The 18,725-nt window shown below is 48.1% G+C and overlaps 1 pseudogene; it reads right to left on the minus strand.

Moving 5' to 3' along the window:
- Positions 1-942: 942 nt before the first annotated feature.
- Positions 943-18,725, minus strand: part of LOC139573677 (protein PTHB1-like) — a 177,960-nt pseudogene continuing 160,177 nt past the window's right edge.

Here is an 18,725-nt window from a genome sequence, read left to right on the forward strand (position 1 = left end):
TGCTTGAGTCAATATGTATGGAATCAGTATGAAGAACATTTTTGAGCATTGTGTCTACTACTACATCTCATTGCCATGGGGCAGATGTTGTGGAGACATTGCACAGACGTTAAGAGAGCCCTGGGAGTCAGCTGCCCAGGGTTAAGACTGCGGGCAGACGGTGGGTCTGGGTCCAGAGAGGAAGAGGTTAGACTCAGCTGTCGTATCAAGACTGGAGCGCGACCTCCGTCCGGCTCAGAGCCACGCCAACCTGGATCAGCCAGCAGCACCACGGTGGATCCAGGGATACCCTCGCTCCAATCCAAACTTAAAACGAGCCTGAACTCTGACCCCTGCAGGTTGAGAGGTCAGGTACCCGCGGGCTTCAGCTGTGCGAGCGGGCGACTCACAGGCGACTTCATTTGGGCACCGATCAGAGACGACACACTCGCTCACAGAAACACACACACACACACACACACACACACACACACACACACACACACACACACACACACACACACACACACACACACACACACACACACACACACACACACACACACACACACACACACACACACACACACACACACACACACACACACACACACTCTACAAACACACCAGAACACTCGAATAGAACCGCAGACACAGAAAACACCATCATGCACAAAAACATCCATAGAGAAAGCGAGTGTGTCTCTTTAAGACAGGGGAGAGGAAAAAGAGAGGCATTTATCAAAGAGCATCGTGAGAGCTGTAGATTTAGTCTGGGGCTGGGATCTATCACACTCAATACTTTCCATCGTTTTACAAGTTTTTCACAGGGAAGTAGGGATAACAGTTCATCTCCTCTCAGATACACATTAGCGTTACATACCGTTCTGGACAAGAGCATGCACATACATCAGATATACATTCTCTCCTAAGCCTCTCACAAGGCAGCTTCTCTAATAAAATGACACCAACCCATTTGTTTGTAAAAGGCTAATGCAAAGGGCTTTTTATTACATTCTCTCAAACCTGTGTGGCACTGTTCGTTTTTCACAGTGGGGCATGTAACAATGTTTGGTCCTATGTCAATCATTTTTCTGCACTTGAACCTGTCCTGTACAACATTCATGTTGTGAAACACAGAGCGTCACAAAGCGTTTAGTCAAAGACACAAGTTATTGAGGAGAATAATACAAAAAAAGAGAACCCACTGATGTCAAACAGACATAACATAACACAGACCTGAGAGGAGAGTCCATTCCCATCTTCTTCCACAACGTGACCTTAACGCAACATCTACAAACGACCCGTGCCAAATTAAACAGTGAGTTTCACAGTTACTCAATCTTAAATTGACCTTGTGCCGAGCTCAGGAAAATTTGCACAGACCGTTTACACAATAGTAAGGGAAAAAACAAACCTAAAGCCACTGGCCAAGGACAAAGCCATTTTAACAGTGACTATTCCTATAAACTCTAACATATACACTGTCCCACATACTCAGTAAGCAAGGAGTGAAAAGAGACAGACTTAAAGGGATAGAGAAAGACATACATACAGAGGGAGATTAAGGAGAAACAGTAAACATTAAACAATAGTTTCATAGCACTAACTTGAATCACCCTGCTTTGTCTATAAAAACAGGCAGAGAACAGGTGCCTAGTGCATCAAACTAGCTGATTATGGTACAAAACCTTTGCTGTAATACATTCATTAAGCTGAGTTAGGAAACGATACACATCTAAATTCATCAAGACAAGTACAGACAACATACACATACAGGACGTACAGGTACAGTACAATAGCAACATAAAGAGCTGTTTGGATTGCCATTGGTCAGGCTGGCACAGCAATCCTCTAACAGAAGGTGGCCTATGATCTCAGAGGCTGGCTGGAAACACTGCTAAACTTGTAGGGCTATGTGTTGCAGAATACGTGCAGGTGCTAGCTAGTGTTTTTACATGTATAGTTGTGCATGTTTGTATTCTTGTGTTTGTGGTGTGCGTGATTGAGTATGTTCCTGCAAGTCCTCACAAACGATCATGAGGGCTGCTTGAATTCCCTCCCCTTTTCGTTTCTCTGCTATTGTCTCAGTTTGATGGTTTTCCTGCTTCTGTGCGCTGAAAGCTGCTGATGGGGGGCGAAAGTGGCCTCGTTTTACCCGAGGGGACATACGGACGGAACGCGGGGGTTATTCTTAGCCTGAGGCGGGGATGGCTTTGGCAAGGCATGGTGCCACACGAGGGGGCGAGAGGGCGGGGTAGATGTCAGAGTGCCCGCGTGTAGGCGGGGTGGTTAGGGCTTACCGACGCACAGGGCTGTGGGTTCCACTGCGAGACGTTGCCACTGGAAGGAAGGGAGGGGAAGGGCTTTGATGTCACACGTCCGACTCCTTCGCTGTTCTACTGGAGTTTCTGACTGGGCCTCATCTTCAGCACCGCACCTTCACCCAACACAGACACCAGAAGTCCTGACTATGGACCAGCATCAGCCCTGATAGAAGTGTGTTTGTCAATGAATATGAGTGTATATGTGAGACTGTGTGTGTGTAACTGAATGTATTTATTGCATGACATTATCAGTCCTCTCCAGCAGCAGCATCTGACTCTTTCTTTTTCTCCTTTACCTTCACAGATTACTTTCTCGAAACTTTCTCCTTTCCAGGCTCCTTCAAAGACTCTTTGCTGGTCTCCTTATTTGACTCCTTATTTGACTCCTTTCCAGATTCCTTGGAGGTTCCTTCTTTTCCTTGGAGGACTCCTTTTCCTTGGACTCTTTTGAAGACTCCTTTTTTGACTCTTTCCCAGGGTCCTTGGGCTCCTTGGTCGACTCCTTCTTCTTTTCCTTAGAGGACTCCTTCTTCTCTTTCTTCACTTCTTTCACATGCTCTTCTGCAGTCTCTTCCACTGCCTCCTTGACTGCCCCCTCAGCAGACACTTTCTTGTCCTTGGATTCTTTATCTGAAAAGGGCCAGACAGAGAGATAGGAGTGATTAACACGTTATTACCAGGTACACACTCACATGAACAGAACTCCCACACGTCATCAACTTGGGATTCCTCATCTGTGATGGAGGATAGACAGTCCCTTCTCTTCTCTCCATCTCTGATGCCTGGTTTAGAGATGTTCTGTCATTTAGTGCTGACCAATAGGCTTAGGAGAATCTGAGCCAAATTCGCTCCCGTGGTGCTAGCTATGGATAACACTGTTCATAATATAGGTTAAGATTGAATTGTTAGACACTACTGCACTGTCGGAGCTAGGTACACAAGCATTTTGCTACACCCGCAATAACATCTGCTAAAGAAACTCAGCCAAAAAAGAAACGTCCTCTCACTGTCAACTGCGTTTATTTTCAGCAAACTTAACATGTGTAAATATTGGTATGAACATAACAAGATTCAACAACTGAGACACAAACTGAACAATTTCCACAGACATGTAACTAACAGAAATGGAATAATGTGTCCCTGAACAAACGGGGGTCAAAATCAAAAGTAACAGTCAGTATCTGGTGGGGCCACCTGCTGCATTAAGTACTGCAGTGCATCTCCTCCTCATGGACTGCACCAGATTTGCCAGTTCTTGCTGTGAGATGTTACCCCACTCTTCCACCAAGGCACCTGCAAGTTCCCGGCCATTCCTGGGGGGAATGGCCCTAGCCCTCACCCTCCGATCCAACAGGTCCCAGACGTGCTCAATGGAATTGAGATCCGGACTCTTCACTGGCCATGGCAGAACACTGACATTCCTGTCTTGCAGGAAATAACCCACAGAACAGGCAGTATGGCTGGTGGCATTGTCATGTTGGAGGGTCATGTCAGGATGAGCCTGCAGGAAGGGTACACCATGAGGTAGGAGGATGTCTTACCTGTAACGCACAGCGTTGAGATTGCCTGCAATGACAAGCTCAGTCCGATGATGCTGTGACAAACCACCCCAGACCATGACGGACCCTCCGCCTCCAAATCGATCCCGCTCCAGAGTACAGGCCTCGGTGTGACGCTCATTCCTTCGACAATAAACGCAAATCTGACCATCACCCCTGGTGAGACAAAACTGCGACTCGTCAGTGAAGAGCACTTTTTGCCAGTCCTGTCTGGTCCAGCGACGGTGGGTTTGTGCCCATAGTCGACGTTGTTGCCGGTGACGTCTGGTGAGGACCTGCCTTACAACAGGCCTACAAGCCCCCAGTCCAGCCTCTCTCAGCCTATTGCGGACAGTCTGAGCACTGATGGAGGGATTGTGCGTTCCTGGTGTAACTCGGGCAGTTGTTGTTGCCATCCTGTACCTGTCCCGCAGGTGTGATGTTCGGATGTACCGATCCTGTGCAGGTGTTGTTACACGTGGTCTGCCACTGCGAGGACGATCAGCTGTCGGTTCTGTCTTCCTGTAGCACTGTCTTAGGCGTCTCACAGTACGGACATTGCAATTTATTGCCCTGGCCACTGCAGTCCTCATGACTCCTTGCAGCATGCCTAAGGTACGTTCACGCAGATGTGCAGGGACCCTGGGCATCTTTCTTTTGGTGTTTTTCAGAGTCAGTAGAAAGGCCTCTTTAGTGTCCTAAGTTTTCATAACTGTGACCTTAATTGCCTACCGTCTGTAAGCTGTTAGTGTCTTAACGACCGTTCCACAGGTGCATGTTCATTAATTGTTTATGGTTCATTGAACAACCATGGGAAACAGTGTTTAAACACTTCACAATGAAGATCTGTGAAGTTAATTGTTTTTACGAATTATCTTTGAAAGACAGGGTCCTGAAAAAGGGACGTTTCTTTTTTTGCTGAGTTTATGTGTATGTGACAATTTGATTTGATATGATTTGATTAGCACTGTGCGCAAGCTAAGGTCAGAGTTGCCCGTCCGCTAAAGTTAGCAATATGTACATATGAGTCAAGGTTATCCTAGATTTGCATTGTGCCGATGCTGTGGTTAGCATACTGTTACACAATGCTGTTATGTACAGTACAGCAGAGAGGACTGTGACCCTCGGTACAATTAAGTTCAGACAGCTTCCAAACCCTCCCGTTGACAAATTGAATTACAACAGCACCTGTCGCATCACAAAGAAACCCCCCTCCCCTTTCTCCCCCCTCCTCCACATTGGATTGGCTCCTTGATAAGATAATAGCGGACCGTTGTCTCCCAAACAATGAGACGTCCTTATCTCCATGAGAAAGGAGAGGGCTGTGTGTGTAAGAGGGGCTGTGGTAAGTACTGTGTTTAGAGACTCTGGAGAGGGACTCCAATCAGCTGGGTAATCGTCTAGGGCTTACAAAGTCCTGGCTGAAGTGTGTGTGTGCTGGCTTTTTGTGTGCAGGGCTCCGTCTGAAAGGTTCAGTGTGTATCGTGTAGGAGGTGAGTTCCAGTGTGTAGGCCAGGGTGCTGTATCTGATGTGCTGTGCACGGTCAGGTGCAGTGTGTGACCTACACGATTCAGTGTGTAGAGCGTCATTGTTGCTAGGGCACCGTGTATCAAGGCTGTGTGTTAGTTGAGGGGCCTTATAAACTGACCTGTTTTTCCCGCCTGCGGCCTCTGGCTCTTTTGTCTAGCCTTCCTAAATGATCCCCACAGGCAAGCCAGTGTAAAAATAACCAAATAAACCAAAATCAACCACCCAAAAAAGACAGAACTGGTTAAAAGACTCAACAGAAAAGCCTGTGTGAAGCAGCAGCAAAGTGCCAGTAAAGCCCAGTAAAAGTGGGCCAGTTAAACAGGGAGCAGTGTCTTATTGTCCTGACTGAGAACTGGCTGCTGTTGGGTTTCCATTTGGGTAACACAGAGGAGAACCGTGCCAGGCGGGCTCGCTCGCACGCATGCACGCACGCACGCACGCACACACACACACACGCACACACACACACACGCACACACACACCCGACCAACACCCTCAGATCTTTTCCAATCACACATAAAAAAGGATGGCTATAGTAACCTGCCCTGAGGAAAAGCTGAACTCTCTCATTCATATATAAACAAAAACAAAAACAAAAACAAAAACAAATGCATGCAGACACAGCTGAATATAGGCTAGAGTTTAGGTTGATATGTATTGATTATGTAAATATTGTGTGTGTGTTTGTGTACATTCATAAAAGTTTGTCTATGTCTCTATAGATGGAGTGTGTGTGTGTGTGTGTGTGTGTGTGTGTGTGTGTGTGTGTGTGTGTGTGTGTGTGTGTGTGTGTGTGTGTGTGTGTGTGTGTGTGTGTGTGTGTGTGTGTGTGTGTGTGTGTGGGTCTCGGTGGTTAATCCTGTGCTGTGCGGTAGCGACAGGGCTAATCCAGGCTGGACACTGTCGGTCTGTCACTACTCTGATTGGGAGACTCAGGTATCAGAGAGAGACAGAGAGAATCCACTCTGTCTACACTTCACTCCTCAGCAGCTGAACAGACACTGGAACAAGTGGAGACACCAGGGGGACTGGCACATCAGATCTCTGTGAGCGTGTATTGATAAGAGTTACAAAGTGCGCGTGTGTGCTCATGCTTGAAAGAATGGGAAAGTATGGGAGTGTGTTAGATAGGGAGAGAATTGTGTGTGTGTGTGTGAGAGAGAGAGAGAGAGAAAGGAGAGAGAGAACTAGCCAAAGTAAAACGTATACAGAGATGCCTTACAAACCCCACCCCCTTCGTCAGAATCAAGCATTGATTGACAGTCAGGTTTCCTTCTACAATCAGTCCCATTGTGACAGACCCAAGTCCAAACCACATCACCACTTCAGTTGCTGCTGCTACTCCCCAGACAGAAATACATGGGCGATCACGTAGCAGTAAAAAAGCTGTCGCAGACAATTTTCTCCCAGACAACCAGAACCCTTTTGGGTTAACAGGGCCATTTTAACGGGACTTGATAAACATTTCCACCGTAAAAAATATGGGGTTAAAGCATCAGAGAGTCAGGTCATCTCCTATTTTTATTTGATCAACAAAGTAATAAAGCGGAACCTTCCAGACTAAACAGAGCATCAGTTTTACCGTGGGCCACTCTGCGGAGGAAACATCAGCAAACAGTCCCCAGCTGTAACGCTAACCCAATACCACAACAGCATCACCGTCGTCATCACCACCAACATTGTCATATTAACCTACGTCAAATATGTTTGCAGATGTTCATTTTATGAGGACATTTGTACCGTATTGGTGAGTATGTGTGTGTGTGTGCTCATGATAGTGTGTATTGATATGTATGGTGTAGGTTCAAAGAAGTTTGACGGCAACACTGTACACTCCCGTCAGCAACACAAAAGCTCACACAAAAACCAGCCAAACAAATGTCAACAAGTTGATAACATTTCCCCAGAGGAGAATGGTCCTATCGCCTTTTCTTCAAAACAGAGATTTTCCGCTCCGCTTCCCCTCTAAGAGAAAAGAGCGGGTGCTCTTTAGAGCTTCAGGGGGCCGTAGTCAAAATACACACAGGCCTCACAGAGTGCCTGCATTCTCCTGTGTCCCCAGACTATGCGGGAGGCTTCTGCCTTGCTTCCCACTGTTTTATAAATACCGCCGCTAAACTGCTGCGTTTGCCAGGGACCGGCCACGCAGCTCTGTGATGTGACGTTCGTGTGTGATGTGTGTGTGAGCGTGGTCCAGACTAAACGGCCACAACAGCATTGTGTTACTCTAAAAACAAAACGTAGAGGCTGGTAACGTGGGAGCGGAGGGTTGAGAGAGGAGAGGAGAGGAGGGGACAGAGAGAGGAGAGGAGAGGAGGGGACAGAGAGAGGAGAGGAGAGCAGGGGACAGAGAGAGGAGAGGAGAGCAGGGGACAGAGAGAGGAGAGGAGAGAAAGGGACAGAGAGAGGAGAGGAAAGCAGAGGACAGAGAGAGGAGAGGAGAGAAAGGGACAGAGAGAGGAGAGGAGAGCAGGGGACAGAGAGAGGAGAGGAGAGCAGGGGACAGAGAGAGGAGAGGAGAGCAGAGGACAGAGAGAGGAGAGGAGAGCAGAGGACAGAGAGAGGAGAGGAGAGCAGAGGACAGAGAGAGGAGAGGAGAGAAAGGGACAGAGAGAGGAGAGGAGAGCAGGGGACAGAGAGAGGAGAGGAGAGCAGAGGACAGAGAGAGGAGAGGAGAGCAGAGGACAGAGAGAGGAGAGGAGAGCAGAGGACAGAGAGAGGAGAGGAGAGAAAGGGACAGAGAGAGGAGAGGAGAGCAGGGGACAGAGAGAGGAGAGGAGAGCAGGGGACAGAGAGAGGAGAGGAGAGAAAGGGACAGAGAGAGGAGAGGAGAGCAGGGGACAGAGAGAGGAGAGGAGAGAAAGGGACAGAGAGAGGAGAGGAGAGCAGGGGACAGAGAGAGGAGAGGAGAGAAGAGGAGGGGACAGAGAGAGGAGAGGAGAGCAGGGGACAGAGAGAGGAGAGGAGAGCAGAGGACAGAGAGAGGAGAGGAGAGAAAGGGACAGAGAGAGGAGAGGAGAGCAGGGGACAGAGAGAGGAGAGGAGAGAAAGGGACAGAGAGAGGAGAGGAGAGAAGAGGGGGGGACAGAGAGAGGAGAGGAGAGCAGGGGACAGAGAGAGGAGAGGAGAGAAGAGGAGGGGACAGAGAGAGGAGAGGAGAGTATACAAGCTAGGTAATTGTCGGTGGAACAGGACATATACAGACAAACACATATTCAGGTGTCAGAGACCAGTTACCTATCTAGCTCTTCTATGCTGTCTTTAAACACACACACACACACACACACACACACACACACACACACACACACACACACACACACACACACACACACACACACACACACACACACACACACACACACACACACACACACACACACACACACACACACACAACAAGCTGTATGAGAGGTGGGTGGAGGTTGGGGTTATGTTCACGCGGCTGTGTAAACACTGGGCTGTAATCCCAGAAAGTCGTGGCGTCTAAGCCAGTAACCCCTCTGGTAAACCACTGCATGATCAAGCAAATTATACTCCCAATAGGAGGGGGAGGCAGTGGTTCCAGTCCCATCCAACCCCCTCCTACTCACAGGCAGCGCTGGAGAGAGAGACGGAGACTGGAACCACAGAGAAAGGGTTCGTAGTGGGAGACACCAGTGTTGGGACAGCTGCTAATGAAATGGCTACTGACTGTGTGTGTGTGTGTGTGTGTGTGTGTGTGTGTGTGTGTGTGTGTGTGTGTGTGTGTGTGTGTGTGTGTGTGTGTGTGTGTCTCTGTCTGTCCAAGGGAAAAGTTAATGTGTGATAAATGATGTGTCTTTGTTAGAGTGCTTATGTATGTGTGTGTGTGAGAGCGAAAGTGTGTGTATAACCGACTGTGTGTGTATCTATGTGTTCCCTCCCCTGGCTATCTCTCAGCAGCAGGTCTAGTTAATAAAGCAGTCTATCAGTCCGTGCGTGCGTGCGTGCGTGCGTGCGTGCGTGCGTGCGTGCGTGCGTGCGTGCGTGCGTGCGTGCGTGCGTGCGTGCGTGCGTGCGTGCGTGCGTGCGTGCGTGCGTGCGTGCGTGCGTGCGTGCGTGCGTGCGTGCGTGCGTGCGTGCGTGCGTGCGTGCGTGCGTGCGTGCGTGCGTGCGTGCGTGCGTGCGTGCGTGCGTGCGTGCGTGCGTGCGTGCGTGCGTGCGTGCGTGCGTGCGTGCGTGCGTGCGTGCGTGCGTGCGTGCGTGCGTGCGTGCGTGCGTGCGTGTGTGTGTGTGTGTGTGTTGAAGTGGATACAAAGGGTCGGAGTCTCTGTGTCAGATGCCCAGAGGTAGGTCCACACACTCAGGCCTTTGTCTGTCTGTGGGACGTCTGAACAATATGTTTCGTATGTGTCAGGACAGGGCGACATTATGGCATAGACCAACAAGGCTTGGGCCTAAGCTAAATAAACACAGCCAAACAGACTGAACTCCAGTCTGTCTTAACCATTCAGTTACAAACTGGTCCAGACACAGAGGCTCTATGACTATGACCAGCCTGGAGAATGCCAACTCTGCCGTGTTTGGTACACACATTGCAGGCTGGAGATGGGGAGGGCTGTTGACGTGATTCTAGACCATTGTGTGACCGTGGCAGAACCTCCTCGTTTGACCCATTCAGCAGTCAGACTCCAGCTGAGCCCAAAGCTACAATAGAGCGTCTGTGTCTTTCCCAAACCTGGGAGAACTGTCAGAACTGCCAGCCCAAACCTGGCCTAAACCTGGCCCAACCCTGCGGCATTTACCTACCCGTCTCAAGTCCCAACAATGAGGTCCAAATGCTTCCTGGAACCCAATCTCACACAAGTCTCAGAAACGGCAGCACAGCCATGAGGGGGAACGCAAATACAGCAACACATCATTCAGAAAATAATGATCGGGCGCCGCTTTCCAACATTTCCCTTTACAAAAGGTCAAGCAGGAAAAGAGCGTCTGACTCCGAGGAAAATAGAAAGTTCCCTGCAAAACGCCTCAGAGGAGTAAGCAAGGTGACTGGAGAGAGAGAGAAAGCGGGAGGAAATTGGCAGAAATGAATTTTGGAAATAAATGACAGAAGCCAATAATATTGTTCAGCCAGACGGGCCACTGAGAAAGCTCTCGCTAACGTGTTTCAGGCTGGAGCAGGCAGCTCGCTCCACAACGCTCCGGCACTTACACAATGTCCTTCTGCTTCTAACACACACACTCCATAGTCTGCATAGCACTCTGTGATGGAGGTATAGTGGCTGTGAAGAGAGACTAGCTTAGCACATGTTCAACCACATAGGCCTGTGTATCCCCCCTTTCTTTCCCTCGCCATACTGTCTCCATCCACAATCCTAGTCTATCTTCTCTACCTCTCCTCTGTCAAATTATCCCTCTATCCAATCAATTGAGGCCTAGCTTGTTGTATTGTTGTATTTGTTGTATTGTTGTATTTATAGAAAAAGTGCTACGTATCCAGTTTACCATTAACTTAACATTCTTTAAGAATCTTTGGCACGGCTGCCACTACTACCGGGCAGACACTCCAGACTGGCCATGATTGGTGGGTTTGTGAGCAGGAAACAGCGGGAGAAGGAGGGAGGGAGAAAGAGGACCTTAATCATCTTGCAGTGTGGCTGCTGGTCTGGCTGGATAGGGTTTATTTCATACTATTCCTGGGCCTGGAATGTGCTGAGAGGCAAACCAGGGCTGCCCATCGCTTTGTGTTCTGCATAGCCCACTGATATATCAGACCAGACCAGCTCAGCTCGACCCACCAAACACCAACCACTCAGACACACAGGAATGCATGCCCCTAACCCTGCAAACCAGAGAATGTGATATTATTCCACTGTATATGTACAAATACTGTGATGATGTATACAAACAAGCATTCGCACACACGCACGCACGCACACGCACGCACGCACACACACACACACACACACACACACACACACACACACACACACACACACACACACACACACACACACACACACACACACACACACACACACACACACACACACACACACACACACACCCCATAATCACTCTGCAACTGCATCCTTATTACTGTCTGCATCCTCCTGTCCCACACTGATGATGCGGAATGTCCCAGCAATCCTATCCTCTGTGGTCACAGTATGAGGAAACTCCCCACCAGAGATGAGAGTAAATACAGAGAGAGGAGAGAGGTAAGTATGTACATGATATATGGATGGGAAACAGAGAGACCGAGATATAAATGAAGAGAGCAAGAGACTAGGAAATATATGGAGAGAGAGAGTTGTGGAGAGACACACAGAGCAATAGATGGAGAGATAGAGAGACGGAAACAGGGAGGAGAAACACACAGGCAGAAAGAGAGAGATAGAGAGAGCAGAGGCGGGTGGTGCAGGCAGCTCTTGGCCCCAGAGGGTGTGGTGCAGGGGGGGAATCATTCCCGCGGTCGGCAGGGATATTTTCTCTCTGCTGGCCACGCCCTGCTACTAACCATCTCTGCTCTGCTCCAGTCATACACACACACACGTGCGCGCGCGTCACACACACACACACACACACACACACACACACACACACACACACACACACACACACACACACACACACACACACACACACACACACACACACACACACACACACAGATCTATGCATTATGACATAAATTCAGACATACACACTAATACAGTTTGTACTTCTGTTGTCAACTCCCTCTTGTGTTCTACAGTCTGCACTGCCTAAATACAGCTAGCCACATCTTAAGGCACAATTACAATACTGGGCATAATACACACAAACACATGCTACCCTCTCCATAAACGAACAACTAATCACTACCCACACACACCCTTCATGTAGTTACATAAACATTTGACTCACAAACACAAGCACGGTACACACACACAACCATATGCTGCCCACACACAAGCATACTGTCAGTGTCCACACACACAAACATACAGTCAACATACAATCTCTGTCCACATACTCTCTCTGTCCACACACTCTCTCTGTCCACACACACACTCTCTGTCCACACACACACTCTCTGTCCACACACACACACACACACACACACACACACACACACACACACACTCTGTCCACACACACACACTCTGTCCACACATACACTCTGTTCACACACACACTCTCTGTCCACACCCACTCTGTCCACACACACACTCTCTGTCCACACACACACTCTGTCCACACACACACTCTCTGTCCACACACACACTCTCTGTCCACACACACACTCTCTGTTCACACACACACTCTCTGTCCACACACACACACTCTGTCCACACACACACTCTCTGTCCACACACACACTCTGTCCACACACACTCTCTGTCCACACACACTCTCTGTTCACACACTCTCTGTCCACACACACACTCTCTGTCCACACACACACTCTCTGTCCACACACACACTCTCTGTCCACACACACACACTCTGTCCACACACACTCTCTGTCCACGCACACTCTCTGTCCACAAACGCAATGCTGACAGAGAGCTGCGTGTCCTTGGCCCGCCGCAGGCTGCCTTTGTTGCGGTGTAACCACTGGTTGGTTTCAGAGTGCTGCCCGCGGAATCCCTCCAAATTGTTTTCACACTCCTCTGGTTGGCCTGGCAACAGTCATCCACACACACACCAGCCACCGCTGCTCGCCTTGTTTCACAGAAATCACCACCAACACACACACCACTATGCTTTTGTAAAAAATATGGACTGGTGTGTGTTTACAGAAATATGGATGTATTTAAAGAGGCCCGGCCACAAACAGGTGGTCCGTTTCACATGTCTTTCCTGAATAGAACTCAACATAATTTCTGAAAACCTCAGATTTTTCTCTCCGGGGAAGAAGTACGTGCTTGCTTCAGCTAGTGTGTAACTGCGGTTAAACCCAGAGTGGCTACAACAAGGACAGAAGTGAACAAATAACAACGTATTGTTGTTCTCATGCACCCAAAGAGATTAGTTTACCACTAGACTGAGATACACAATTATAGCCTTACTGCCATTATAGATTTACTCAGCAAATAACAGCACAGAACTACTATTTCAACTATCATTTGAAAACCACTGTGTTGACTTACCAAATCCAATCAAATTTTATTTGTCACATGCGCCGAATACATCAGTGAAATGCTTACTTACAAGCCCTTAACCAACAATGCATTTAAGAAAAATAAGTGTTAAGTAAGAAATAAAAGTAACAAATAATTCAAGAGCAGCAGTAAAATAACAATAGCGAGGCTATATAGAGGGGGTACCGGTACAGAGTCAATGTGCGGGGGCACCGGTTAGTCGGGCTAATTGAGGTAATATGTAGAGGTAGGTATAGTTAAAGTGACTATGCATAGATAATAAACAGAGAGTAGCAGCAGCGTAAAAGAGGGGAGGTGGCAATGCAAATAGTCTGGGTAGCCATCTGATTAGCCGTTCCGGAATCTTATGGCTTGGGGGTAGAAGCTGTTAAGAAGTCTTTTGGACCTAGACTTGACGATCCGGTACCACTAGCATGCTGTAGCAGAGAGAACAGTCTATGACTAGGGTGGCTGGAGTCTTTGACAAATTTTAGGGCCTTCCTCTGACACCGCCTGGTATAGAGGTTCTGGATGGCAGGAAGCTTGGCCCCAGTGATGTACTGGGCCGTACGCACTACCCTCTGTAGTGCCTTGCGGTCAGAGGCCGAGCAGTTGCCATACCAGGCAGTGATGCAACCAGTCAGGATGCTCTCGATGGTGCAGCTGTAGAACTTTTTGAGGATCTGAGGACCCATGCCAAATCTGTTCAGTCTACAGATGGGGAATAGGCGGCGTTGTTGTGCCCTCTTCACGACTGTCTTGGTGTGTTTGGACCCTGATAGTTTGTTGTTGATGTGGACACCAAGGAACTTGAAGCTCTCAACCTGCTCCACGACAGCCCTGTCAATGAGAATGGGGGCATGCTCGGTCCTCCTTTTCCTGTAGTCCACAATCATCTCCTTTGTCTTGATCACGTTGAGGGAGAGGTTGTTGTCCTTGCACTACACAGCCAGGTCTCTGACCTCCTCCCTATAGGCTGTCTCATCGTTGTCGGTGATCAGGCCTACCACTGTTGTGTCATCGGCAAACTTAATGATGGTGTTGGAGTCATGCCTGGCCGTGCAGTCATGAGTGAACAGGGAGTACAGGAGGGGACTGAGCATGCACCCCTGAGGTACCCCGTGTTGAGGATCAGCGTGGCGGATGTGTTGTTACCTACCCTTACCACCTGGGGGCGGCCCATCAGGAAGTCCAGGATCCAGTTGCAGAGGGAGGTGTTTAGTCCCAGGGTCCTAAATTTAGTGATAAGCTTTGAGGGCACTATGGTGTTGAACGCTGAGCTGTAGTCAATTAATAGCATTCTCACATAGGTGTTCCTTTTGTCAAGGTGGGAAAGGGCAGTGTGGAGTGCAATAAAGTGTCAGTGAAGACACTTGCCAGTTGGTCAGCTCATGTTCGGAGTACACGTCCTGGCCCTGCGGCCTTGTGAATGTTGACCTGTTTAAAGGTCTTACTCACATCGGCTACGGAGAGCGTGATCACACAGTCGTCCGGAACAGCTGATGCTCTCATGCATGTTTCAGTGTTACTTGCCTCGCTGCGAGCATAGAAGTAATTTAGCTCGTCTGGTAGGCTTGTGTCACTGGGCAGCTCGCTGCTGTGCATCCCTTTGTAGTCTGTAATAGTTTGCAAGCCCTGCCACATCCGACAAGCGTCGGAGCCGGTGTAGTACGATTCAATCTTAGTCCTGTATTGACGCTTTGCCTGCGCTTATCTAGAGCAAGACATGAGAACGCATGGTTGACAGAGTAACGGTTTCTTTTTCCCACACTGTGAATTGGTCCTTTTCTCCACAATGACACATGCTAGCCTATAGCCTAGCTACTGTTGTTGAGTGGTGAGAATGGAAAGGGTGACTTGGATGACTGTATGGAGTGTGTTGTTGATGACAGAAGGTTCTGTTGACTTCACATGAGGACAATGAGGACGTGCGTGTGACTTCCCTCTGTCCTGCCACGTCTCGTCATACATTTCAATTTTCACACACCCTTGATGAAACGTTGGCGTATGAAGCTGGCTTCTACTATTTCAAGTGCTACAATAAATTACATTTAAGCAGACATTTACGGTTAAAAAATTCATAGAAAACAGTAAAAGTAAGGTCATTTCACTCATACACACCAATAACCAGAGCATGACCTTGGCCCGTCGTAAGGAGAACTAGAAAGAGGACATATTTCACAGTAGTGTTTTCTTTCTCGCCCATGCGGAGCTGAGGGAGGAAGGGCACCTCCCTGGGTCGGCAGCCACACTGCTACCCTGCTGGGGTACACCCCCCCCCCCCCCCAAACCACCCACACACACATCTATGTACATTGGATCCACATCTATGTACACACACACACATTCAAAGATGTACAAACTCACACTGTTCAAAAACAGTGCTGTGGTATACCAGCTCTACTAAACTGTCCAAATGCCCCTGCCCTTCCTCTGGGGAAACCCCACATCACTCTAGATCATACCCTCCCACCCCCCTCTTTGACACCTATGCCACTAATGCTATTTCTCACAGTCTGTCCAAAGACACCATATCCCTCTACACACGCACACAAGCGAACGCACTGCCTATTTTCGGACCCTAGGCCGCAGACATACACACTGTTCTTGGTTTACAAGACAGATGAAAATCACCACTTGACTCAACTTATCAATACTCAACTTATCAATACTCAACTTATCAATACTCAACTTATCAATACTCAACGGTCCAGCCAGAGAACACACAGACACACAATCCCTGCGTCTGTCTTTTTCTCTGGCCAGACATTGATTTCTGTTTTCAGTGGTGATTGCTATGGCTGTGTGGCGGTTGAGTCGCTCCCACTCTGCCAAAGATACATTTCACAACCACATCTCCCACGGAAAAGAGGGGGAGTGGGGAGGAGAAGAAAATGTCAGGAAATATTTCAATCAAAGATACTGCCCCTGAAAACAAAGGGGACTTTATACTTGGGGAGTCCCCGCTCTCCTTCCCCTCCCTCCCTCCCTCCCTCCCTCGCTCTTTTCTCTAAGAGCAGACAAGTGTTTGAAGTGTAGTGTGTGTGTGTGTGTGTGTGTGTGTGTGTGTGTGTGTGTGTGTGTGTGTGTGTGTGTGTGTGTGTGTGTGTGTGTGTGTGTGTGTGTGTGTGTGTGTGTGTGTGTGTGTGTGTGAGGGCCGAGCACGCCTACATTCACATCGACGAGAGCGTCAAGTTCTTCGGTGTCCACATCACTAAGGATCTATCATGGTCTAAACACACCAACAAAGTTGTGAAGAGGGCACAAGAAAGCCTCTTCCCCTTCAGGAGTCTAAAAAGATTTGGCATGGGGCCTCAGATCCTCAAAAAGTTCTTCAGCTGCACCATCGAGAGCATCTTGACTGGCTGCATCACCGCTTGGTATGGCAACTGCTTGGCATCTGACTGCAAAGTGCAACAGAGGGTAGTACACACACACACACACACACACACACACACACACACACACACACACACACACACACACACACACACACACACACACACACACACACACACACACACACACACACACACACACACACACAACAAGCACACATATGCATACTGAAGCACACATATGCATACTGAAGCACACATATGCATACTCACACACTTTCACACTCACCACATACGCTGCTGCTACTGTCTATTATCTATCCTGTTGCCTAGTCACTTTACCTGTATGCACATAGCTACCTCAATTACCTTGTAACCCTACATCGACTCAGTACTGGTACTCCCTGTATATAGCCCTGTTATTTTTACTCCTTATTTTTATTCGTTATTCACTGTGTCACTATTTCAATTTTATTATATATATTTTTTAAATCTTATCTTTAACTCTGCATCGTTGGAAATGGACCAGGATTGTAAGTATTTCACTGTTAGTTTACACCTGTTGTTCACAAAGCATGTGACAATTAACATTTTATTTGAAGTCTTTAAAGCCGTTTAGGCAATAGAAGTAAGTCCATTCTTGGCTCTGTCGTTGTATAAACCGAAGGTTACACTGTATTGGTAAAGCAGTAAGGACTGCGGACTCACAGCTATAAAGTGGAGTGGGTTGAGGGGTTCTAAAACCATAGTGTTTTCTAAAATACCTCAAAAACATTCACTGATTTCAAGTTCAATTTGAATTAGGTACACAAGTTACATAACGTAAGCGTTACACCAGAATAATAATTTATGTAATTACTCTGTACTTAGTTACTTTGGAATATTACCTGTAGAATGTAGTGTTGCCATTTAGAACTAATTTAAATTTGACTGAAAACTAGAGTAGAGGATAAAGAAGTGGACATGAGGGAAGGAGGCAGTGTGTGTGTCTGTATGTGTGTGAGTAGGTGTGTGTGGCTTGAATGATAGACTCTCCCCGTGTGTGTGTGTGTGTGTGTGTGTGTGTGTGTGTGTGTGTGTGTGTGTGTGTGTGTGTGTGTGTGTGTTTGTGTAGTGTGTTACAATATGTGTGTGTGGCTTGAAGGATAGACTCTGTATGTGTGTGTGTGTGTGTGTGTGTGTGTGTGTGTGTGTGTGTGTGTGTGTGTGTGTGTGTGTTTGTGTAGTGTGTTACAATATGTGTGTGTGGCTTGAATGATAGACTCTCCCTGTGTGTGTGTGTGTGTAGTGTGTTAGTACAATAGGTGTGTGTGGCTTAAATGATAGACTCTCCCTGTGTGTGTGTGTGTGTGTGTGTGTGTGTGTGTTAGTACAATAGGTGTGTGTGGCTTGAATGATAGACTCTCCCTGTGTGTTTGTGTGTTTGTGTGTGTGTTAGTAGGTGTGTGTGGCTTGAACGATAGACTCTCCCTGTGTGTGTGTTTGTGTGTGTGCGTGTGTGTGCGTGTGTGTTAGTACAATAGGTGTGTGTGGCTTGAATGATAGACTCTCCCTGTGTGTGTGTGTGTGTGTGTGTGTGTGTGTGTGTGTGTGTGTGTGTGTGTGTGTGTGTGTGTGTGTGTGTGTGTGTGTGTGTTCCCCCCTTGGCGCCACAGTGGGAGCCAGGAGCCGTCCACAGAGCAGTCTGTCAACACTGAGTTTAGAGACATCCTCTAATGTGTGTCTGAGGATGGGTCCATTACTGTGTCTGTCTGTCACTCAGTACACACACACACACACACACACACACACACACACACACACACACACACACACACACACACACACACACACACACACACACACACACAGAGTCTATCCTTCAAGACACACACACAGGGCTGTCTGAGGATGGGCTCATTATTGCATCTATCAGCCA

This window comes from Salvelinus alpinus, chromosome 4 (genome assembly GCF_045679555.1).
Source record: "Salvelinus alpinus chromosome 4, SLU_Salpinus.1, whole genome shotgun sequence".
NCBI classification, from domain to species: Eukaryota; Metazoa; Chordata; class Actinopteri; order Salmoniformes; family Salmonidae; genus Salvelinus; species Salvelinus alpinus.